A 26,928-nucleotide genomic window follows, 5' to 3' on the forward strand; every position below is an offset into this window, starting at 1 on the left:
ATATGTAGACATCTTCACCTTGCTCCCCTTAGAGAGATTCAACATAGACAAATACGAGAAGGGTAAGGGACACAGGAAAGAGGAGGATGAGGACAGGCGCCGCTTTAGGCTTATACCCAGGACATTTGGGAACTGGCTGCAAGCGTTCGCCATCCTGGCAAGCGTAGTGGGAGAAAAGCACCCCGAACACTGTTCGGCGCTCTTCTGCTATTTAGATGGCATCTGGGAAGCACACAGGGTATACGGGGGCATAGCATGGCTCCGGTACGACGAACAATTTCGTCAGCGGATGGCAGTGAGGCAAGATGTGTGCTGGGACCACCGGGATATCGGCCTCTGGATGAGGCTGATGAATAACAAGGGCTATCAAGGGTATGGCGGCCCGGGGGCAGTCGGCCAACAGCCCTTTCCAGGCAGCTCCAGCGGGCAAGCTTCCAGCCCAGCTGGAGCACACAAAAAAGGCGTTTGCTGGCTATACAATGATAGCCACTGCAAATGGGGGCTATCATGCCGCTTCAAACATGAATGCTCTTTATGCGCAGAAGCACACCCACTCAGTAGATGCTTCAAAAAAGGCAAGGGAGCAGCGGGAAAAGCCAGGGACGGTTTTGGCAAAGGGCCTGACTCCAGTGAAACTAGAGGCGATGCGTCCATGGCTAAATGAGTACCCAGCCAGGGACAAGGCAGAGCTCCTAATAAAGGGTTTTCAGGAGGGGTTTAGGATTCCGGGGAAGGAGGGGACAGGAGGGGTTCATCAAAAAAATTTGAGGTCGGCCAACGAAAAACCAGGGTTAGTATTGGAAAAACTTCAGAAAGAGGTGAGCTTGGGGTGCATGGCGGGGCCCTTTAAGGACCCGCCACTGCATAACCTTAGAACATCCCCCCTCGGCCTAGTGCCAAAAAAGGAAGCTGGAAAATTCCGGCTAATACACCACTTATCCCACCCCAAAGGCAGCTCAGTTAATGACGAAATTGATAAGGAATTGGTACGGGTCTGTTACACCTCGTTCGACGAGGCGGTACACCTAGTGGGCAAGGCGGGACAGGGGGCCTTGATGGCAAAGGCCGACATAGAGTCGGCCTTTCGGCTACTGCCGGTACACCCAGAATCACTACACCTGCTGGGCTGCCACTTCAAAGGGCACTATTACGTAGACAGGAGTCACTTCAGTCATCCATTACTTGGATGACTTTCTATGCGTGGGCCCACAGCACTCTAATTTGTGCGCAGTCCTACTTGAGACGCTACACCAGGTTACGGAACAATTCGGGGTACCACTGGCACGGGAAAAGACAGAGGGCCCCACCACTTGCCTCAAATTTCTCGGCATTGAGATAGACACAAGCCGGCAGGAGTGCCGGCTCCCAATGGACAAAGTAGTAAAATTGAAGGAAGAAATAGAGTATGCAAGGCAAGCGAAAAAGGTGACCCTAAAACAGCTGCAGTCCCTACTGGGCAAGCTTAATTTCGCATGCCGCATCATCCCAATGGGGAGGGTGTTTGCCAGGAGCCTAGCCCTGGCCACAGCGGGGGTCAGGCAACCACATCATTTCATCAGGCTCAACCAGGGGCACAAATTCGACTTAACGGTCTGGAGCAATTTCCTCCAGGACTTTAACGGGAGAGTATATTGTTTGGAGAACACGGTAGAGAATTCGGAGATTAGTTTATTCACGGACGCAGCGGGGTCAACAGGCGTTGGGGCATTCTTTGCCGGCAAATGGTGCGTGGCCAAATGGCCACAGGAATGGGCCGAGGGTAGGCTAACAAGTAACTTAGCCTTCCTGGAACTGTTCCCAATAGTAGTAGCGGTGGAACTCTGGGGGCAGGCATTGGCTAATAAATCGGTTCTGTTTAGGTCAGATAACATGGCAGCAGTACTGGCGGTCAACAATCTGACCTCCTCCTCACGCCCGGTGCTATCACTCTTACGGCACCTGGTATTGCGCTGCCTACAACTGAACATCAAGTTTAGGGCAAAACATATTCCTGGTGAAATTAATGAGATTGCTGATGCTGATCTCGATTTCAGTGGGACAGATTTCGATCTCTAGCGCCAGAAGCAGAACAGGAGGGAGAGCGATGCCCAGACATCGTTTGGAGAGTGGTATCTCAGGTATGATAGAATGGGTCAGGAGGTCAGTAGCACCGACCACCTGGAGCTCCTACAACAGAATATGGAAGGAATGGTTCCAACTAGAACAGGAAATGGGGGGATCAGAGACTGAGTTAGATCGACTTGGGCTTCTGGCTTGGCAGCTGTCCAAGGATTTCAGCGACAATGTATCAGCTAGCGCAGTCGAGAAAAAATTGGCAGCCCTAGCATTTTTATTCAAACTCCGGGGCTGGGCGGATCTCACCAAGGAGTTTGCGATCAAACAGGCAGTAAAAGGCTTCAAAAAGGGGAAGAGGCCCATAGACCACAGGCGGCCGATTACTTTCAATATCTTGGGGGGCCTATTCAATCAACTGGGGGAGTTGGCCAACTCGCCCTTTGAACTGGTATTGTTTAGACTGGCATTCTCATGGGCCTTCTTTGGCGCCTTTCGAATATCAGAGCTGGTAAGTCACAACAAGGCGGGGGGCGGGGGTATTTTGCGGCAAGACGTCAGCAGGTTAGATGGGAGCGTGGCCATTATACTTAGAGACTCCAAGACGGACAAAAAAGGGACGGGATTCAGGGTAGAGCTATTTGGGATCGAAGGACATCATACCTGCCCAGTCAGATGCTTTGACAATTACTATAGGGTCAGGCCTGACCACCAGGGCAGTTTACTGGTTCATCAAGATGGGGCTTCACTATCTCGATACCAATTCATTGCGGTACTCAAGAAGGCACTGCAAGGGTTACACCTTGCCGCGAAGGAGTATGGGAGCCTCTCCTTCAGGATCGGGGCCGCTACAGAAGCAGCGAGGTGGGGCCTCGGGGCAGACGTAATTAGGAGAATTGGCAGATGGGAGTCAAACAGGTTCCAGACTTACGTTAGACCCAATAGAGTTGAGCGTTAAAAAAAAAAAAAAAAAGGGGGGGGGGGAGGGTAGGACACAGGAAAATAATGTGCAGCAATACTGTTTTATCTGTTTTCCCTGTTTAGGTCCCCTTCAATGCAAGGTATGGCTCATGGGACACTCCTTCATACACTGGGCCGAAAGGAGGGCATCAGTTCGTCAGGCAGACGGTCAGTTGGGTTTTCTGGTGTCTCAGGTGAAGCTGCGGTGGGTCAGTAGGAGAGGGCTCAGGTGGGAGGAGTTAGTACCTCGGGCAGTGCAGGAAGCAAAAGATTCAGGGCCACCCAATGTCATACTGCTACATGCGGGAGGTAATGACCTAGGCCAGTGTCCCATGAAAGTCCTAATTTCCACCATTAGGAGAGACTGCCTTAGGCTACGGTCACTATTTGAAGGAGTGATTTTGATATGGTCCGACATCATTCCCAGAGAAAATTGGAAGGGGGCCCGATCTCATAGGGCGGTAAACAGGGCCAGAATAAAAACAAATAGAGCGGTATCCAACTACGTGCGAGCCAATGGGGGGATAGTTGTCAGGCATAAGGAGTTAGAGGACAACAGGGCTTTTTTCCGCCAAGACGGGGTCCACCTGAACGACATAGGTCTGGATCTGTTCAACTTTAATTTACAGGAGGCCATCACGCTGGCCTGGAAGTCGTGGCGGCGTATGCAGAGCTGAAGGGGTCCAGCTCTACATACTATGGTGGGTCCTTGTCAGTCTGCCGGGGGGTAAGCTTGTTCTGGTATGCCAGATCAGGTATATATTGGATGGTTTAACCCCTAAGGTGGGTGACCATTGGTGGAAGGAATACGAAAGGTGCGCTATAAAGCGCTGGGTGGGTACTGATATGGCTAAATAGAAAAGGGGACCGGATAGGTCCCGGATTGGCGGCGGGTATCCTCCGAGCTAGGGATTGGGCGGCTGGAGGATAACACGGCTCAGGATGGTTATGGAAGGGCAGGCTGGCAAGGGGCTCGAGGTCAGTAATTTTGGTTATGGTAATGTTTTGCACTTATTATATCAATGTACTGTTTATGTTTATACATGTTACCAATTTTGTATTGTATGTTATACATTTTGCACTGTTGTATTTTCAATAAAGCTGTGGCCATTATCATTCCAACAATGATATCGTCACGCAGTTTTTCTTGGTAAGTGAGGTGAGCGAGTGTAGGTCGATGCGTGGGTCATGTTAGCCCTGGAGCAGCAGGGTCGGAGGAGGGGCTGCATGACCCAGCCCAGCATCACGAGTGGGGGATAGAGCAGATTGATGGAAAAGGGGGAGAGAAAGAAGGCGGGGTGGAGAAGGGTATATAGGAGTGCAGAGAGGGCTGGCTATCCACCATTTTGTGGAAGAAGCAGCAGAGGAAAGGTCCCCACCCACCCTCCCTTAGTGGGGGTTAGCTTGGAGGTTTGGTTTGTTACTTAGTCGGCACATATGTGGCCATGGAGGGCTTAGGGGTACACGGGTTTAGTTAAAAAAAAAAAAATGGGGGTAAAGTGGCGCAGACGAACAGCGTCATGGTAGTTGTCACAGCTTTGGCGGGTCCTTGTCAGTCTGCCGGGGGGTAAGCTTGTTCTGGTATGCCAGATCAGGTATATATTGGATGGTTTAACCCCTGAGGTGGGTGACCATTGGTGGAAGGAATACGAAAGGTGCGCTATAAAGCGCTGGGTGGGTACTGATATGGCTAAATAGAAAAGGGGACCGGATAGGTCCCGGATTGGCGGCGGGTATCCTCCGAGCTAGGGATTGGGCGGCTGGAGGATAACACGGCTCAGGATGGTTATGGAAGGGCAGGCTGGCAAGGGGCTCGGGGTCAGTAATTTTGGTTATGGTAATGTTTTGCACTTATTATATCAATGTACTGTTTATGTTTATACATGTTACCAATTTTGTATTGTATGTTATACATTTTGCACTGTTGTATTTTCAATAAAGCTGTGGCCATTATCATTCCAACAATGATATCGTCACGCAGTTTTTATTGGTGAGGTGAGCGAGTGTAGGTTGATGCGTGGGTCATGAGATCCTAATGGGTATGTGCAGGCCTTACTTAACAATGGTAGACATTGCCCATAGGCAACAGTAGTATTGCATGCACATAATTTCTGCTCATATAGTTTGTAGTGCAACTGGGTGTGCATTAATAATGTATTATTAAGTAATGAAATTATACAGCATAGATTGCTGATATCAGTGAAATCATCCTTATCTCTCCCTTTTAGCAAGTGACCTAAATTGGTAAAAATAATACCATTTTACAATCAGGAAAAAATTTGCAATGTAAGTATTTTTAGCTTATTTAAAATGAATAAATAAGCCATTACCTTTTTTTTAATCACTGAGTGAAGTCCTGGACCTCCCTTTATACAGGCTGAATGGCTGAATATTTCAGTTGCCTTAATATTGTAAGTTTAAATGTGAAATAAACAACCCAGAATGACCTCCATCTTATTTATAGCTGGGAGGAAAAGAAAACATCTTATATAAACAAATGGGTTACCAACTGCTGTTTCTTTAACTATAATACAGTTGTCTATGCTTAACTTTATAAATAAACTTCCTCTGAGAATATAATTCAGGAGAACCATTGTTTTCGGTTTATGACAATATGTGGCTCTTCTGTGAATTAGGAAAAAGGCTGCATTTAACCATATTCATTTTGGTTTTACACGCTTCAGAACAAGCAATGCGTATAATTGGGGACTCTGGTTTGGACCTTATTCAGGAATGGAATTTTATGAAATCTATTTCCTGTCTCAAAAACAGGACAAATAAAAAAAGAAACAAACACAAAAACATCCTGATATATAAAACTTTGAATGGAAAGTAAGATTTCCTGTAGGGACCAACAGAAATCATAGAGATTAGACTAACTTTTAGTATGATGTAGAGCAGTGATCCCCAACCAGTGTTTTGTGAGCAACATGTTGCTCACCAACCCCTTTGATGTTGCTCTCAGTGGCCTCAAAGCAGGTGCCCATTTTTACATTTCTGGCTTGGAGGCATGTTGTGGCTAGCAGTCCACGTGGGGCTACCAAATAGCCAATCACAGCCCTTATTTGACATCCCAAAAGAACACTTTTTATGCTTGTGTGGCTCACCTTTTTACATCTGAGTGTGGCTCATGAGTCAAAAAGTTTGGGGATCCCTGATATATTGAGTGCTATTGGCAATTTGTGCTGACAGCAGGGAGAGGGAGAACAACAAGGATTAGACAAAGTGGCTAGCTTGTCGCTGGCACTTTACGTCCATGCAGGTTGGATAAAACTCAGTGCAGGTTAAATTAAACAAGTGGTGCATATGGCTGTGCGCACCCTGGTCCCTGACGTCACATTGCATTTGGCCATGTGATGTTGAATCACGTTTGGCTCGCGCCAGTGACATGCGCCAAACACGATGCGACATTAGGGCCCATTGCAGGCACTAAAATAAAATGTATTAAAAATGCATTCTTCTCCCTGCAATTACCCTTTACTCCACTTTCTCTAATTATTTAATGCATAAATCTTTAGACAGCAGCTGGCTCCACAGCTTCAAAGCCATAAGCTCTGTTCCCTGTTCTGGGTAGGGTTTCCACCTCACCCCTTTAATACCGGCCACATATTGAATTTACATTCTGTATGGCTAATTAGCAACGTATTTAGATGCATGCTGCAGACTGAACTGATTTATGTGAAGCTACACAGCATGAATGAATTTAAATTAAATGCTAACTTGCCATGCAGGATGTGTATTCAATACGTGGCAACTTTAGTTCTGGATGGCAGGAAAGCGGTATATTGTTTTATGTGTTTGTGTCTCATTTAGGCTAACCTTGGTCATAAACAACCCTGCACACTGCTTGCGGGCAGCTAAAGATTTGTGCATTGAGTAATCAGAACAAGTGGAGCAAAGGGGGGGGGGGGATCGCAGGTAGAAGATCGTGTTTTTTATTAAAACATTAAAGATTTTTTTATGAGAACATACTGGATGTAATCTTTGATTTTACAACCTTTTTAAATCAGTAGGAAGCAGCTCTGTATACAGTTTTATTTGTCCTCTTTACAGTCAGAGGGAAGGACCTCCTTCCTAATAGGACAAGTTTCTAAGTCTCCTACTTGCAAGATATCAGGGCCTGTTAGTAATCTGACAAAATGCTCTCACTTCATAGGAAAAAGTAATTTCTTTCTGACTGCCTTGATCCCATTTAAGGAGTAAAGGTGGCCTCTGTAATATAAATATATAATTATTTATATAATCATATAATAATAAAAATATAATTGTAAGCAAATTTCATCCATACATTAATTAAAGATTTTCCATGGTTGTAATGTTATTTAAAGGAGACATTTTATATAAAGTTCATATTCAGTCATAATATTCATCCTCCCTCAAAATGTGAAATGATGCAGAAAGAAAGATGTTTTGAAAGCATTTTACCTTCTAAAACTGCCATTATATGAGAGCTGCATACACAACCTCTCTAATCAGAAGCCAGAGCAAAATGAAACATGGGAGTGTCGCTTCAGTCTTCCACCGGAAGTGGTCACAGCACTGACTGACAGGCTTTATGCAGCAGTAGCAGGGAAAACCCCTCCTAGTTTCCTCCTTCTGTGTCTCTCTGTTTGTGCTGCTGCCAGGGGCAGGGGGCGGGGGGGGGGGGAGAGGAGCGAGTAGAGCAGGAACGACTCCCTGTGACATTGCCTACCCTATGCATATTCACTGCACTTTAAGTTGCTCTGCTGAAGTCTATCGGGCTGGCGGCTCTGAGGCTCTAAACCAGAAGCTGGCAAAAGGTCTGGTTAGAGCACAGTTTTTAAGCAGTTATGGACATATTTGAACACAAAGGTATTAAAATAAAAGCACTTTTTTTTACATGGTTTAGTGCATTGTAAAAATTTATGGTATATATCCCCTTTAAAATGATGATATCGTCTACTTGTTAAATAGCCTCTGAAACTACATCTCTTTGGAAAAGATGGTATCATACCCATGCTATTTGTGTATGTAGCACACCCGTGAGTGTTGACTGAGAGATATTTGAGTGTGCACGTTATTTAAGCTGTGCAGTATTATGGAGGCCTCTGAATGGGCAACTCCCGAGACCTTGACACCATTTGAAAGGGCTTACCAGATAGTTGAAGATCTTTCTGTGAAATAAATGACCAGGACACTGGAGGTTGCTTGCAAACCAACAATAAGTTCTTTATTTACTCCAGAACAGCATTCTGTAGTATTATATGCAGGCAAAGGTTTCCCTTTACGCATATCCAAACCTAGAAATTCTTTCACATAAAAGGATCTCCCAACTTCAGTTATTACTTGTACCCTGAGCTAACCACTAGATTTCCCTGAAACTACGGCCAGAAATGCAGAGAGGTAATAACCTCTCTATTTTCCTCATAGGGGCCTGGAGCTGCCCAACAAAATAACCTTTCTATCTGTTCACTCTTGTATATACTTCTTAAAAGGGACCTGTCACCCTAAGAAATAACTCCAAATTCTTTTCTATCATGTTAGTTGAGCAAAATAAACTTCATTTACACTATATAGATAGTATAAATCTTGTTTCCTTCAGTCTTGGAACTATTCAATCACAGCAAGCAGGCAGCTGCCATTTTGTGGACACTGCTACATAATTAGGTGATGGGGAGGGAGGGGAAAAGTGAGAAGTGCAGGAAGTGCTGAATGGAAAGCTAAAGGTATTGTCTGCCCCGCCTCTATGCCTAAGGCATATATATGATTGACATAATGGGTATGGATGTGTTATTAAAAAAAAGGAATTTGGGTTTCATGTTTAACTTGAAAAGGACTTTTATTAATCAGCTTTTCATGTCTGGGTGACAGGTCCCCTTTAATGAGGTGAAGTCTCATGAAGAAGACCTCTAACACATGAGTCATCCCCTTTTACACTGGAGAACACCTCCACCTAGTGGGCATTCCTGAACTGCAGGAGAAGCTCTCTTTTAACCTTGAAAGAATAGTTTTAAAAGCAAATTATTAGAACCACCTTTAGGTGTCCACTCTAAACAAAGATCACATGACAGGCATATCTGCCTCAAGGGAACCCAAGTAAAGGAACTTAAATCTTAGTGTTCCTACATGTAACTTCAACGCTACACTTCTGTAAGTATTCCATTATGTTACATACATGATGACAGTGGTGTTCCTAGACTGCACCAGGCCCCCCTGCAAAAAAAATCTTTCTGCACCCGCCCCCCACATCCCCCCACTCCCTGCCCACACCCTCACATCTCAACTCCCCTGTGGCAATTTTATACTTTTTCAACATAAAGCTATTGATTTACATTTTAGCAACATTTTGTATTTTGTACATACCTCCCAACATTTAAAAAATGTAAAGAGGAACAAAAAAAATGCAGCACTTAGAAGCATTTTTGCAACCCCCCCATCAATGCCACTCCCATTTTACAAAATTTGGCAGGTTATTTAAAGTTTAAACACATTTCTGGGGGTTTTGGGATCTTGTTTTATGTGTTATTACAGTTTTGCTAATGAAGGTGAAATTGCCATTTAAGCTGAAAGCTTCAGTTCACCCAGGAAACCTGTTCAGATTATTAGTTACAATTGTATCTAAGTGCAGGTGTAGCTTGTTTAGTTTTCTGGGCTCTCTGCCAATAGCTACATTTTTAATTAAGTTGAGAAACATTGTATTTTTTTAGCATTCAGTGCAGGAGATTAAAGGGAAATGAGGGACTTTTCAGTAAGAATCCGGGTCTGCGGGCTGAGCTGTTAAAACTGGGACTGTCCCGCAAAAATCAGGACAGTTGGGAGGTATGTTTTGTAGTCCATTGTGCCCATTAAATAAATATGTATGCAGGTTTTCCATGTAAAAGCAGTAACAACACCCCTATATTTATTACTAGCTCAAATTCCCAATATTTACGATCAGGTGCAGCAGCTCAGGTGCAAATAATTAGAACATCATTAGAAAGGATCTTGGAGGAACCTTCCTTATTTAAACCGCAAACTTTTTATTTGGTTTGCTCTTTGTTGTTGAAGTGTGTGGTATTACCATGCCTAGACTGAAAGAGCTCTGGAAGGCCATTAAAAAGAAGCTACACCTCATTCCTGTGTCCTTCCACCAAGGAAATAGTTTATGTATCAATTTTTTAAATAGTATTCTGCACAAAAATAAAAAAAGTAATGTGCCTAAAAGAATCTTTACAGTGCATTGTTTCTTAAAAACCTATACAAGGACAATACATTCTGTAGCAATAAGAAACCAAAGCAGTGCTAAAACCCATTTCTTTCTTGCTTTTGTGACCCACAGAATAACAGACCCTAGCATAATGCTAACAACCTTCCAGTCTCACAGCTTTAGTGGGCATATGCATTAAAGGTTTCATGCAGTAAAATCCTTATGGTTTTGCATAAAAAGGGTCTCAAGCTATTTATAAACATTACCAATAACCAGAACTGATCTCTGGGATTTGCTGGTGGAAACTTTTTTTGGGGTGTAAAAGACATATGCTTGGCTCTTGCATCAAGAGACTAAAGAGTTTTTATTTAAAACTTTACAGGAAAAGACCCAGACCAACATGCCGGCCAATAATTCCAACTTACACTATGACGGATTTCCTGAAGGGGATGATAAGAAGCAGAACTATTTACATCCAGAAGAATTTGTTGTTCCTGGTTGTCTGAAGGAGCAAAATCCAAAGTAGTGAGCTTGGCATGTCCAGAAAGCTCAAGTTCCATGTAATAAAAAAGTCTCATAACAAAGTTAAAGCTCCTAGAAATCCTGGAAGAAACACAATCTTACTTGAACAATGACCCTATGTTGGCAAGCCTAACTGAGACCAGAAATAACTGGCATGCCAAGCAACAGCAAGCAGAATAAGGGTGGTTAAATTATGATCTGATTTTAGGAATGGATGCAGGGGGTCTACAACTTTTTTACCAAGCTGAATGGTATATCTATTTGTGTCTTGGTAGGCAGGTCTGAGCCTTTAAGCCTTCAGAAAAAAAATATAAATAATATAAAAAATAGCTATGCTCTGATCACATTAGTTCATGTCAAAAGAAAGCAGAGACACTGCAACATGCAATGTAGCATACAGGAGATCAAAGATAAAGTGGAAAAATCTATAGCGCTGCTCTAGTTGATGTTTACTTTACAGCCAATTCCACAGATATTATACTCTGTGACAGATAATTGATTAAACTAATTTCTAAATCTGATCTTATCAGAACCTATAATTAGTGTCCTGAAAAGAGAACTAAAAATACTTACTTATGCTTCCAAGAGAGTTATGGAATTCTCTATTTTCTTGGGTTTCTTGGTGCAAGCATAAAGTACATTTAAAAAGCTAACACGCCTGGGACAGAATGCTGGGGAAAGGGTGCACACTGGGATTGCTTGGTAAGAGGCTGTGTGTTACTTTTTATGTTCTCTATTTGGTGGCTAACATTCCTTGTCCTTTCATAAAACTGGACCTTAGTTAGAGAAGTAAAATAAATAGTTCAAAAGAAAAAATGTTCTATAGTGATGTAAGTTCTGTTATGTGTGTGCATCTAGAGAAAACATTCTAGTCTACTTATAATGAAAAAGGACCCTAATGTTTATTAATAGTTTTTTCATTGTTTTATCTGCTAAATCATTTAAGTCATATGCTTACACAAGCAGAATATTTCATGTAGTAACAAAAAGTAGAAAAACCAAAATAGATCTACACTTGTGTACCCAGTGTACCCACTCTCCTACCACAACTTCATTTTAAATCCAGTAACATTTAGCTAGAATTACATCAATGATATTTGTAAAGCCAGGAAAGCCACAGGAGAGGATATAAATACAAGCAAGTAACTTGAAAGTGTAGGTTGCTTCCTGCTTGTGGTTTCAACATGTACAGACGGATATGATGTATTATCTGCACTCGGTTAGCCGTAAACTTACTCGACACTAAACCATTATCCAGCATAGTTTTTGCCAAGCTGAGTTCTTTTCCTGTTGTACGCAAGTTGAATTTTACTATCTTTTGAACTCAAAATGGGGTCATCACAGCACAACTATACAACATGTTGTATAATAAATTAGTTTCCCAACTATTAAATGTGCCTGACAGCTTTCTGCACCTCACCACTTGCTGCTTTTCTTCCCACACCAATATTTTGATCTCTGCTATGTCTTCTTCTGCCATTTAGAAAAACATTTAAACTGCTGCCAGTGATACTGGAAGATGTCAACAGCTTTGGCTTAAGTTACAGCCAAAACAATATCTCTAAATTTTACCCAGTTGCTCCTTAAATTCTACTCAGGACCTCTACCGTTAATGCCTTAGGCATTCAATTACCACACTTAAATATTGTACTTTGTAGTGGCACAATTTGCAGCAATAACAGCTTTATTTTGGGGAAAGTATGTGGCAGTTGTGCAAAATGTCTCTAGTTGATCCAAGTTAAGGTGGCCATACATATTTCTGAATTGAGAAAGCCAGTGTGATAACTGGTGTAATGTCTTCAAGAAAAACACAGCAAGTTCAGTTGATGTTACTTATTACTACTAATATGTGGCCATAGATAGTCTTATAAAAGCTGCTGACTGGGTCCTTCCAGATCAAGGTAGAAGCTTACCGGCTCAACAGCCAGCAAAACCAACATCTTAAAGGACATCTAAACCCCAAAAGTGTTTACCTAATAAAAGAAAACTTTTCAATATAATTTTATTTAAAAATGTTCAGTGCTTTAAACGTTATTTGTAAATGTAATTACTATTGAAAGCAGCATTTGCTGAACTCCTGGCTGTTTCTTTTTAAACAATGTGCCAAAGGCCAGTCTCCTCCAGTCAATCTGCTGCCATGCATTGTTTCAACAGTCATAGTCACCAGGGTAGATAAAAGAATGGGACAGACTTACTACTTCTTCTTATTGCACTTACTGATGTTAATAATAATAATAATAATAATAATAATTAAAGACAAAATTCTAAGCAATGTTACAATATAAATACATTACAAATTTGTAATGAATTTATACTGTAACGTTGCTTAGAATTTTGTCTTCTTTAATTATTATTATTATTAACATTTATTTATAAAGCGCCAACATATTCCACAGCGCTGTACAAGAAGTGGGTTTGATACATTGGACATTCAGAGTAACATATAAAGCAATCAATAACTGATACAAGAGGTGAAGAGAGCCCTGCCCAAAAGAGCTTACAAAGGAGAAAGGGTTGAGAAACAAGGAGTAATGAAGCAAAAAAATGTATTCTGGTTTAACTTGTCCTTTAAAGTCACTGGATGGTGTCTTACAATTTGGCACCCCCATTTCTGGGGGTCACTGTGCCATTATGTTGGGTTGAAAAACCCAAAATACAGTTCTTTGACTTCAGCTTATTCTTCCGCTTTTTCAAGTTTCAAGTTTTATTGTCATATACAAATAACAATGAAGCATCATTACCATAATGAAATTCTTTTGGCCCGTGTTCCCCCCAACTTTACATAGACAAAAAAAAAAAACATATATTAAATATAATAAAAGTGTGCAATAAAGGTACAAGTATTTACAATACAAAAAATGCAATGAAGTATTTGAGATTGTGCAGTGAGGATTTAAAGAATTTAAAAGATTTTCTTTATTACAGATTTTCAGAAAACAACATTTACTGGAAAAAGAGGAAAGAAGAAAGAAAGGGGACAGAGGGTTGGGGCTATGAACAGTGCCCCTGGGTGTTAGTGGGGGGGTGTAGTGAGGGGGGGTAAGGGGGGGGGTGTGGTGGGCTTCCTTCGATGTCTTATAAGTTTGTATTTATTCAGGTTCGTGCCATGGTCCGTTCAGGTGTCCCCAAATAAAGAAAGTTGTGATTAAAGCCTTATGCCTCGTGTCTTTTCCTTGCTTCCTTGTATTGCCATTATCCATCTGGTATGGCGGTTTAATGTTCCCTTTTTTTTTTTTTGTGTCCTATTTGGGGTTGTGTCAGTCCTGGTGTTCAGTGAGCATCTGCCAGCCATTTATCCCATATCCTTTTGAATTTGTCTGGGCATCCTCTGGCCAGGTATGTTAGTTTTTGACTGGGGAGCGTGTCGTTGACCAGTTTTTTCCAGAATCCCAGGGTGGGTGGTGCCGTTGCTTTCCAAGTCATTAGAATGGCCTTTTTGGCAAAATGCAGAATTTGGAGAAGGCATAGTTCCTCGTACTTATTTAGTGACAGACCTTCTGTGTGTCCAAGCAGGCACAGGGTGGAGGAGTGAACATTTGGAAGTCCCAGGACTTTAGCGCAGTAGGTCCGTATTTCCGACCAAAATCGCTGTATCACAGGGCATTCCCAAAATATGTGCATATAGTTACCTTGTTCTGTGTTGCATTTGGGGCAAACATCTGGATGTCCCGGGTATATCTGAGCCAGCCTGTGAGGTGTGAGGTACACCCGATTAAGAAACTTGGTGTGTATGTATCTGTCCCTAGATGAGATATTGGTTTCTGGTATTTGGTTTAGGATATCCTTCCAGGTACCTTCCTCTATCTGGGGGAGGTTCTGCTGCCATTTTTGGGCAAAATGTTTAAGTGGGTCGAAGTCTTCTTGAAGAAGAATGGTATAAAACCAGCTGACCGGTTTAGTAAGGTCTGGGCGTCTCAGGTACCGTTCTAGTGATGTTACTGTTATATCCGGGGCACTGTCTGGGAATTGGGTGTTGAGTGCATGTCTGAGCTGGAGGAATCTAAACAGCATGCGGTTGTGCAGTCCGAATTCGGTCTGTAGTTGTGCAAACTGTTTGAATCCCCCAGCCGTAATGACATCCCCAAGATGCTTCACTCCTGCAACTGCCCAGGTGTTCACATCTGGCATGATACGGAGATGGGGGAGGGCGTCATTGCCCCATAACACTGTCCACTTGGACCATTTAGAAAGTCTACGGTATGAGTTTATCACTGTTTTCTGAAACACTGTGACCACGGTTTTCATAGGCGGTGTGAGAGGGTATATGGAAGTAGGACCCCTGTGTAGTTGGTTGGCTAACGCCTCATAGGAGGAGATCACCCCTGCCTCTAGTACTAATGCTTGGTTTTTTGGGTTGGGGTTTAGCCACCACCAGGCGAACACAAGTTGGCTTGCATAGTAGTACAGTTGGAAATTGGGTAGTGCTAGCCCCCCTTTGTTTTGTGGAGCCTGTAAGATTTGCCATTTTATTCTTGGGTGTTCCCCGGCCCAAACAAATCCCCTGACAATTGTGTCCAGGTTCCTAAACCATTTTTTGGGTATTATCACTGGGGAATTGTGGAAGGCGTACAGGAATTTGGGTAGGAAGATCATTTTCACTATGTTTATGCGCCCTGGTAGGGAGAGCGGTAATGTAGCCCAGTTTTGAGTTTTGAGTTTCAGGGTCCGTATAATGGGGGTCAGGTTCAGATCTACATATTTTGAGAGATCCTTATGGATTTCTATTCCTAAGTATCTGAACCTGTCCACCCATTGTAAGGATGGGCCATGCGTGGGGTCTCTAGTCCCTTCTGGGTCAATTGGGAAGATTAGCGACTTTTCCAGGATTTAAAGAATTTAAAGTGGCATTGCTTAAAGTGACATTATGAAGAGTCCAGTAGTTATGGGGAGTGTGTTGGTGTGTGCAGAATGTCAGCAGTTCAGAAGCCTGATGGCTTGTGGGTAGAAACTGTCTCTGTATCTGCTGGTGCGGATCTGGATGCTCCTGTACCGCCTGCCTGACGGTAGGAGTGTGAAAAGTCTGTGGCTGGGGTGGCTGGGGTCAGAGAGGATCTGCTGCATCTTCCTCCTACAGCGCTGTCTGTAGAGGTCCTGCATTGGCGGCAGTTCAGTTCTGGTGATCCTCACTGATATTGGTGCCCAGGAATCTGAAGCAGCTGACTCTCTCCACCTCTGCTCCCTCAATGTAAATGGGGGTGTGGCCTCCTCCCTGCAGTCTCCTGTAATCCACAATGAGCTCCTTAGTTTTGCTGACGTTGAGCAGCAGGTTCTTCTTTTTTCTTCTTCTAATTCTTAGCGCCCCCCATTTTCTAAACGCTACTCCTCCTACAGTTTTAGGGGTACAACAACCAAACTCTCCACACTCCACTCTCGCCCTATAGTGGAGCAGGTTGCTTGTGCTTTTCTAAGCGATCCCCCCCCCTCTTTTTGTGGTGCAGATCCGAACACCCTCAATTTTCCCATTGACTTTGACAGGGAAGATTTTCAAATTGCTGCCACTCTTACAGCTTTAAAGCTACACACCCCAAACTTGAATAACATAATAATGGGGTCGGTCACCCCCAATGAAACAGCAACATTTGTTGGATGACCCCCAAAGTGGGAGGGGCCACAACAGCCAATCAAATTTCACCCAATGACTTTTATGGGGAAATTTAAACTGCTGCCAATCTTACAGCTTTGAGGCTACACTCCCCAAACCTGAATCACATAGTCATGGGTCAGTCTGAATGAAAATATGATGATTGTTGGATGCCCAATTCTCATAGTAAAAGTTTGGGAGTCCCCTAACATTGCAGGGTTAGGCACCAGGTAACTGCAGTTCAAGGTTAGAAAAGTGGGCGGAGCCACCAACAGGGGGGCGATCAACGGGGGTGGCCTAGGGGCGCCTGGAAGTTAAATCCGGCACTGTGAGTCCCCAAACTTTGCAAGGTTGGTCACTGGGAAAATGCAGTTCAAAAATAGGAAAAGTGGGTTGGGCGACTAACAGCCAATCAGATTTCATACATTGAATTTTATTGGTTTAACGTTAAAATGCTGTCCTCTTCACACTATTTATGCCAGGGTGCTCAGTGTTTGTCACTGGGTGACTTCGACTCAAGGTTAGAAAAAGTGGGCACACCCACCAACCACCAATCACAATTTACCTACTGACTTTTATTGGTTTAAATTTAAACTACTGCCGTCCTTTAACTATTAATCCTAGGGTCCCTAAACTTTGCAGAGTTAGTCACTGGGTAACTGCAGTTCCAGGTTAGAAAAAGTGGGCAGAGCCAACAATCAGATGTCACTCGTTGGCTTTCGGTGGGGAAATTTAAGTTGCTGCCATTCAGACACTATTAAAACCAGGGTCCCCAAACTTTGCACAGTGGTTTTTACTATATAACCGTGGTCCAAAATGAGAAAAAAAGTGGGCGGAAACCAACAACAGATCAGATTTCATTCAGTGACTTTACTCTTTTCAACCCAACGTGACACACAACTTACACACTGTAATTTTGTAATTTTTTTTATTGCATCGTATTTATTCTTGCTTGAAAAAAATATTTTATTGCCATTGCGGATAACGTATTCACTAACCGCACTGCGCAATACCTTTTATGTATTATTTTGGTGTTTTTACTACATTTTCTGTGATTTTGGTGCATCTTTAGGTATTTTATTGCATTTTTAGCCATTTTATTGCATTTTCAGTTATGCATAGTTGTTGTTCGCTTGACTTTGTCTGTAAAACTTATTTTCCCAAGCCAAAATATTCAAACTGTTATTCTGACTGCAGATATCACTAGGCAAAACCCCCCCCCATTGATTTTAGCGATTTTTTTTTATTTTTAGCAATTTTCAGATACTTTAGTAATCCTATGCGCAATGGGCATCAAACTGTTCAGTGGACCCTAGGCTTTCATACTTAGGATGTATTTTCTTGGTACCTAATATTATGTGGGAGATATGATGCTTGAAAGTAGAAGATTTGAGGCGGTTTTTTTAGAATTTTCATAATTTTTTATAGAAACTGCTAAATTCAGTAAAGCATTGCCGTTTGGTACTTAGGAGTAGGAAGACATAGTTACCCATTTCAGATTCGTTAGAATGGTTTCCTGGGGTAAACTGAATAGCAGAAAAAGATAAGACGGAGCACTGTGCCTTTAAAAAATGATTCTTTATTGGTTCCATGGTTAAAAGCAGAACAAGGAGTCTAGCTTAACGCATTTCGTGACTACATGTCACTTCCTCAGAACTGAATGTTGCAGGATTTTTGGCTTTGGAATGTAAAGTATGCCGTATTCTGCTGTAATGCTTTAAAAAATTTGGTAATTTACTGCTGGGAGTTTTTGATCTATAGAAGTCAGAAATCTCCATAAAACTATACATATCAGGTATTGGCATGTTCGGGAGACATGAGGCTTTCCAAATCAGTTGAATTTTTGTCCATAAAATAAAATGTTTCTGGTATAAATCCCTATATCATGAAAAATTGCATTTTTTCTTTTTTTTTTTTGGATTTCCAGCTCTAAATCTTGTTCCAGAAGTGGAAATACACAAGAACTCAGGCAGATTTGAAAAGCTCAGGCTCTCCTGAAAAAAAACAAACAATATATAGTTTGCCTACCTAAACGTAACCCTTCCCCCCAGTAAAAACCCCTAAATTGAGAGAGGACAGAATGTTTACAAAATGTCTGGCACTGAGGGGAACTGAAATGTGAAATTCTGCAGGCACTTAAAAGGTTAAAAAAGCAAAAGTTGTACCAAGCATCCACTACAGTTTATTTTACTTTTAAAATAGACATGTACTGTATAACTAGTGCTTGTACCAGTGCCGGATTGGGGTACCTGGGTCCCACCAGAAAATCTCTCCCCAGGGGCCCACCAAGCACATAAATGCACCCACCTCTACAAATGCTGCCTCCCCACCCCTGCTAAGTACACACAAACACAACAGGGCTGTTTCAACAAAATATAAGGCCTAAGGTGAAATTAAAGCTTGCGGTGGAAAGCCGGACAACACCAATGCAGGGGAGCACAGGAAGAAATGCTTGTCAGTACAAGCCCTTAAGCAGAGAAAATATACAGATTATACATATATTATATAATATATATACCTATAAAAAGGACCAGCACACCATTTCAAAGCAATTCTTCTATGTATTCACTCACCGTGCGTTCCAATGTTTTGGTCCCTCCTGGGACCTTTATCAATACACTGGAACAAGGACAGCACTCCTAGGATTTAAAGAATTGTGAGCAAAATGTAAATGAAAAAATAGAAAGGTTTATTACTCAACATTTCGGTTTCACACAGAAACCTTTTGGCACCAAAACAAGTCGCTAGGCAACCTGTTTGTCCTAATGCACTACTGCTTGTTACCCCTCCCTGCCTACTTTCTGCAATGTTTCTCAAAATGCTATTGGTTTCCCTACAAACATCTTTCAAGATATCAAAGCTTTGCAGTGTTAAGGCTTGCATATTATGAGTTTGTGAAAGATTCTTTGACAAATGTTTCCATTTTTTTTCAATAACCATGAAGGATTTTATCAGCTGTGTGAATTTGGTTATATCAATGACTTGAACTGATGGCCTTCCAGGGGTTTTCCTTCTTGCTGAAAACCATCCTGAACTTCTCCTCTGGACTGCTACAGGGGCACTATCTGGAGCAACCCCCTGTGGAACTGACTTAGAATCACATTGTTCCTCTGTGTGAGTTTCAATGGTTTCTTAAAAAAATATTTTATAAAGTCTTAGATATTTATTAGAATATTCATAAACTCACACTGACTCTTTCAAACTTACACAGCACAAATACCCACACTCATACACATGCAGTCACTCTTACAATTATACAAAGCACAAATAACCACACTAACACACACTCACTCTTACAAACAGACACAGGACAAATACCCACACTTACATACACACTCTTACAAACATCCACAACACAAATACCTAGTTACACACATACTTACTCTTACAAACACACACAATACAAATACAAAGTAGCCTCTTGAAGTCAGTAGTTTCGGTGTGTGGTAGCAAGTTGGTTTCCAGCTTGACATGCACTGTTGCAGAGTTGGGTCCCTAATTGCTTGTGGTGTTGTGGGCTTAAGGGCTGGTGTATCCTTTCACTATGGGACATTTTCACTTGTGCACATCAGCTCTGTGCTTGAATGATCTTCTGCTGATCTCTGGTTGTTGTTGAGGTTTGAATGCTGTCAACACTAATGTCAGCTGCTACCAGTGTTTTTTGGGGCTTGGTGCTTGTGGGTGCCAAGTCTTATTTCTAAAGCCCCAAGCTAATGCTGATGATTGGGTACATAGCTCCAGCACTAGTGGCTAAATAATGGTGTGGATAACTGGCCTGCTGGTGGTTGCTAGGGTGGTAACACTAGTGAGCTGGCCAGTGGTAGAGTTTTGATTGAGGCCGCTAGTGGGTGGCTTGACAGTTTTCTTGTTGTTGGCAGAGGATCTTCCCCAGCTGGGGTTGGATGTACTGAAATCCTTCTGGTCTGTGAGGGGACCCTTGTAACAGAGAATTGTCAGTTTTTGTTCAGTGATGCTTGGTTCTTATCTCATGCCATATTTGGTAGGTTGTAGATTGTTGCTTTATAGTCTATCATCTTCAGGGGATATACATGATATTAACTTTCCCAGTTTCATGGCTGCATTGTTGGACTTTTACGCATTTGATTAATATTGTAAATTTAATTTCTTCCAGTTCATTTCAGTATGGGGTTTCCGATCCCATTTTTTTGGTTCTTGTGCGGCTTGGCAAATATATGACAGTAGTGAAGAGGAAGTTAGGTGGTCTTAAAGGTAAGGATTAATTTTGATTGACTTTGGTATAGGTCCTACCTCCTGTCTGGGAGGGGCATACTGCCCATCCATACTGAAATGTCAGGACTAGAAGAAATGGAATTTATCATATTAAGGTAAGTGAAATTCTCATCATATCATTCTAACCTGACTTTACACTGGATTTTGGTTTCTCCACAAGCCTCCATTAAAATCCACTCATCTTAGTATGATTTTTGTAGACCACACACTTCCTCTTAAATTGTTCATACTACAGTTATCTTTAATTTTTCCTTCGCCCTATAGATATTGTTGCGCTGTGTAGACACTGTATTAATGCCTAATAGTGTCAGTTGATGCTATGTTGTTTATTAGTCTTGCAGTGTGTTGTTTGTGCACTTTAAGAAAGACCCCCACTTTTCTTCAATAAATTGCATCTTTAAATTATATTATAAGTCCTGAGGAGCGCGGATTCCTTCTACAGACCACATATATACAGTATATATATATATACTGTATATATATATATATATATATATATATATATAATGATTACATTTACACTAAGAAATTAAAGAGTCTACAATAAAACATAAGTGGAGCAGACAGACCACCTACTGTAAAAAATATCAAATGCATACATTGTATGCATGTGTTTTCCTTTATTGCGTTTGTTTTATTACATGGGAATTTTGTTGCTTTGGCCTAATGGTTTACCTCTAGTTATATTTTTGATGTGCCAGGAATTGTGCATTAATTTACAGCATCACATCCTGGAAGGTAAGGTTTACAATTATCATGATTTTATGGTTTACATTTTCACACATTACCCTCTTAGTTCAATCAATGCTACTGTTACTGTCTGCTGGTAAAACCTGTCAACCTCTACAATTTTGCTACTATTATTTCTTAATATATTTGCCATTTTACTTTCACTGCCTAAGGTCATTGTGGGCCATCCAACCCACTTAAAATCTGAAGAATGAAAAAGCAAACAAGCTTTTGCAAACCTGCAACTCTCAAATACTTCACAACTTAGGTTACTATAAGCATAAAAGGGGTTATGAGACATCTCTGTAGGCATAATACAAAAGAACCATTTTGGTTAGGGAGAGAGTAGCTAAAAGGTGCCCAAGAACAATCTTACATGCAAAACAAGCTCTCGGAGCCTTCTTGGAACAGGAGGTATTCACATGCAGTATTTTTAGGTGGTTGAATCTCAGAATTAATACTATGTACAAAACCTTTGATGACTACTAATATGTTTAATACAGTATACAGTATCCAAAACTTAAATTAGCAAGCAGGAAGTGCTGATATGGTGTGCATTTCCAGCGTTCCTCTGGTAATATATGTAACATACACTAGGTATTCCTTATGATATGACCACGTAGTTATTGCAGGATTTAATAAATGAGCAATGGTATGGTTCAGATGCTTGATACATTATTGTTAACAGCAGCAGGATAAGAAGAACTTTCTCTGAGCTTTTGTGGCAGAATGATTAATAGCAGAAATAAACAACCTTAGAGATAAGTTGGCCATTTTATCAAGTACAGCATTGTGTGACTCATGCTGGCTTGAGACTATTGCATTATAACATTGACATTAACAATGACTAGAAAACTGAGAGATGCACAATGTTTAAAGGCAATTACTTGCAGTGGCTGTAAGCATGCAGGCTTTGTACACTGCAAAGTAAAGTACATTTCACCTAAATTCATCAAGGCAAATGTTTAATTCTGGCTTTTACGGATGTTTGAAAAACATGGCCATAATTACCTTCTGCTACAGAATCTGATGTAAACGCTATGGGGGGGGGGGGGTGGATTCATAAAAGGGGAGATAGCCCTTTTTTGGTGGGAAAACTGCTGGAAAACACTTTTTCTGAATATTCAAAAACGTGACTTTTCCGTTTTTGGTGAAAGAAAGACAGTTTACAGATACTTTTGTGAATTTGTCTTTTAAACAACATTTATACAACATTTTAACAACATTTTTCACTACATTTTTCAAAATGGAGTACAGCTCAATGTAACTGATTGTAATTTTCTGTTTTGCTTTCTACTAGTCTCCATTTCACACCTCTAGTAGGGGCTCCATTGGGGGATCATTAACATGTTAACGGGGATTAGCAGCCTATTGTTTGGGGACAAGTCTCGTCTAACCCTAGAACAATAGGTGCAAAAGGCCTCATTAACATTTTATAATCAAGTAAAACACTGATTAAACCAAAAGTTCAATTGATATCTTATAAAAAGTTTTTATCCCACATTCGCATTGTTATGCTAATTTTAACTTAATAAATGAGGCAATAATAACATCTTGAGTGAATATATTGTATACATTTTTATTTAGAGGGAAAGTAAAGCCTTCCAGGTAAATATTTAGTTTTAACAGCAGTGTCCCCTCTTTAATTACTTCACTGACACTTGCTACAACTAATCTGAGCCCCCAAAGCATATCCAGAAATATAGAGCTGCTTCACAGCATTGGCCCCCACCTTTAGCTGTGTCCCTTCTGTTCCCAGCCACCATCTTGGTGAACAGCAAACAGCACATACACACTGGCACCCAAACTGTGATATTGGGCTACAAGGTTGGACTGGCCCGAACAGGGCACTGGAGCATGTTGGTGTGAGGGCCGGATTGCTGTAGACCAGTAATCAGTAGGGGCTGGAGAAGTAGTGCGGTGGCAGATTAGTGCAGGGGATGGGACCCTGATTCACATTTTCCCATGAAGAAGGTATTTAGAACCTTAAATCTAGTTACAAAAGTGGAATTACACAGAAATATAGAAAACATTAGAAAGCCCAGGTTGTCCTGAAAAAAAAATGATGTATAGTTTTCCTAGGCAAACTAAAATTATCCTTCAGGAAATGCCCCTAAAATGAAATGACAAATAGCATATGAAATGCAAAATCCTGCTTGTAAAATCCTTATTCCAAGGTATATGTGGGACTGGGTTTGATAGCACACTGACAGATTTACTAAGAGCTGAAGACAAATTCATAAAAAATGTTGGTAAAATTACAAAATCTAAAAACTGTCTGTTTAAAAGACAAATTCAAAAAAGTGGAGATAGAGGTTTCTAAATAAGGTGAAAAATCTGTCAAATCTATCTCCACTTTTATTTTATCTCAATATCACCACTTTTGAGAATTCCCCCCAATTAGTTAAAAATACTCTGATGTTGCTTTACCATATTTGCATGCAATAAGCATAGCTGGCCTGCAGAGGTCACCCTATGAGCAAGAGTGTAGCAATCCCTAACTACTCCAATATAAAAGAAAGACGCACCAGACACTGACAAATTTACCTATCAGAGATCTGATCTTCGGGCTGTAAGTATCAGGTCATGGGATGTCTATAGTTACCAACACTTGATAATAATTTCCAGGGACACTTTATCACAGTGTCTTTATGCAATAAGAGCTTTAGGGGGGAATGTTGTCCTTACTCTTTGATGTGCTTAATGATAAACATTATTAATACTATTGTGGGCATCTCTAAATGAATACCTATAAACAGAGATTATAAACAGAGAAGAGCAGACAATGAGAAATTATTTTTGTCCAAATAATTATTGAAACTTTGTGCAGTTTGTCAGTTTCTAAACTCAGTGGAATTTCTAGGGACATAAATTCCATTGAGCAGAGGAACAAAATAAATGACATTCCTGGAAACTTTGTGCAGTTGACAGCTTTGCATTTAACATAAATTCTTTACTTGAATTTCTCAATTTAAAGGAGAGGGAACTTTGGTTGTTCCTTATGCTTTTTGTCCATACAAATGTGCTGATGAGCTGGCTGTAATCGAACAACGGCCAGCTAGATAGGCTCTAGAACATAGAGTACACTGGACTCTAACACACAGGATCAGCTTATGCTACGTGGAAAGCTCAAGGGGGAGGTAGTACTCAATTAGGATGTGTGCAAAGTAATTAAATAAAAGGATGCCAGAAGGTTCTTGCAGAAAACTGAAACAGAACTGGTTTTATTGTCTAAAACAAATGATCCACAGGGTTATGCAGTAAATACAATGCAGATGCAGCAATGGATTGGCAGGTTCAATGCAGAGCAAGCAAAATAAAGAGGCACCACTGTGGAGAGTAGTCTGGGTAGTAACAAAGACTTTAGGGTTTTTACCTCTAATAGTCCGGATTCCCTACAGCAGATGTGGATCAGGGAGAAGACTATGCCTGATACCATTGTCACTAATGTGGTCCCTTCACTAAAGCAGCAGAGCCTGTACAGGAGAATATTCCCGTCTCTCCTGACTATCTCACTTTCCTAGAAAGTGCTATAAAAAAACATATCCTGCACTTGCTAATCCTAGTTCACGTCCCTGGTCCCTGACTCCAAAGGTATTAATCCCTCTGTGGTAAAATGGCTTTACTGGGACCTTGTTAATCCCAGGCTCAGTGGAACATCCACCTGGTTCAACAGATGCAGCCAAAGAGGAAGATCCATCCCTTGCTAATATGTGTAAAAGGGAGTGGTCTACATATTGGCCAATAAAGGACAACATGTAAATAGGAAAATCTGTTACATGGGTATCCACCCAGTAACAAAAGGAAGTGTAGGGTTTAAAGCTATAGGGATTGTAAACCCTATAGGTCCCTACATACTTTTAACAGTCCAGGTTTAATATTGTCACATTTTACACAAAGACTATGCTCTTTGTATCAAACACCCTCCTCAAACCCTGCAAACTTCCTCTAAACGTCATTCTTTAGGTCTGAAATCCTAATTTCTGGAGATAACATATATACTTCACAGTGTTATAACTACGGGTGGATGCAAATACACAGGGGCTCACAGCACTGTGGTCACACCCCTTAAAATTGCATGGTACGATGGACTTCCGGGGGGCGGACCCAGTAGATGGCCGCGTTTTAAGAGAGCTCCCAAACCAGGACCCACAACGCTCGATATATCTCCTATCTGAGCGCAATAATAACCCAAACTAAAAAGCCTGGTGAGAGGATAAAGAGGGGTAAGGGCAAATACCACCGCCCAGCTCTTCCCTCCCTTGCTACCCCGGAGAATAGTGCACCCACCTCGCGGACCCGGACCGGACACAGCCGCGCCAAAGCACCACAAAACCTGACTAAATACAGCAGGACAGAACGGTGACAGACCAACACGCACCGTTAAACCCTACCTTCAAAAGCAGTAAGTCCGGCCACGGGAGGGCGATAAGATTGGGACTGCGGTAAAAACCGCATAACAGGAAGTGCAGGCCGAAGGCCTTCAAAACTGACTGCGCAGCAAAACTGCAAACGCCTTTTGCACTAATCACCTAGCAGAACCCCCGATCCGCCTGTGCCAAGGATACAATAAACCACTGTGACTAAAGTGCAAAAAGGTTATTTAATTACACGAACCCCACACGCGCAATAAGTCACAGCTACACCCAGCACTAAATCGGCCTCACGCAGTTAAACCAGCATAGAGACACCACAAAAACGCTGGCGATAACACTATAACCCAGGCAGCAACATATCCTGCTGGAAACAGGCACAAAATTCATATCTGCCTAAAATAAATCCAAACAGGATAAACATAGGCTGAGACTCTGTACCCTGAACAAATCCTGACATAAGGCCCAATATAGTACCACAGTAGAACTGTAACAATAACTTAACCAACCACAGGTAGGAAATCTGATCCTACCTACTCTAAGATAAGAAAATCTACTATCACACTCAAGTGTGCTAAAACATTACTCTCTATTAAAAGAAAAACTCTACTCTTCCGAATGGAAACAACCACAAAAACAAGACAAATGTAAAAACCCAGTAACTCTAATTGCCTAACCAGAGGGGACACATCTACTTGACAAGAATAAACCCAACCCAGCTTAACCTAAGTACGAAACAATTCTACCCACCAAATCAGAGGATACATCGCTAAAACATTTCAACCTACCAGGAATGGAAAAATACCTGGGTCCTACTACCACAATGCCACAAAGACAAACAAAAAAAACAAAAGAAAAGAAAACAACACAAGACCCAGAACAGATGGATACAGACACCACTACAACTAGCCAACAACCACAAACCACCCAGGCCCAAGACCTAGCACAGTTACTTGGCCCACTCCTGGACCAAAAACTTGCGAGCATAAAAGAGTCGATGACAGAAATTTTACAACAAGTTACCAATCAAACACAAAGAATGACTGAGGCCGAAACACGAATCTCTACACTAGAAGACGAACTCGACAAAGCCCAGAAATCAATAGATCTGCAACAGCGCGAGATCACCATAATGGCAGACAAACTAGACGACCTAGAAAACAGGAGCAGATGAAATAATTTACGGCTGGTAGGAATTCCAGAATCCATAAAAGGGCCAGACCTCGAGCAACTTCTAACCACAGAACTCCCAAAAATGCTCAAAATGGAAGAGCCACATCTCCACTACTTAATAGAAAGACACCACAGAATTG

This window comes from Xenopus tropicalis, chromosome 6, assembly GCF_000004195.4.
Source record: "Xenopus tropicalis strain Nigerian chromosome 6, UCB_Xtro_10.0, whole genome shotgun sequence".
Classification (NCBI taxonomy): Eukaryota; Metazoa; Chordata; class Amphibia; order Anura; family Pipidae; genus Xenopus; species Xenopus tropicalis.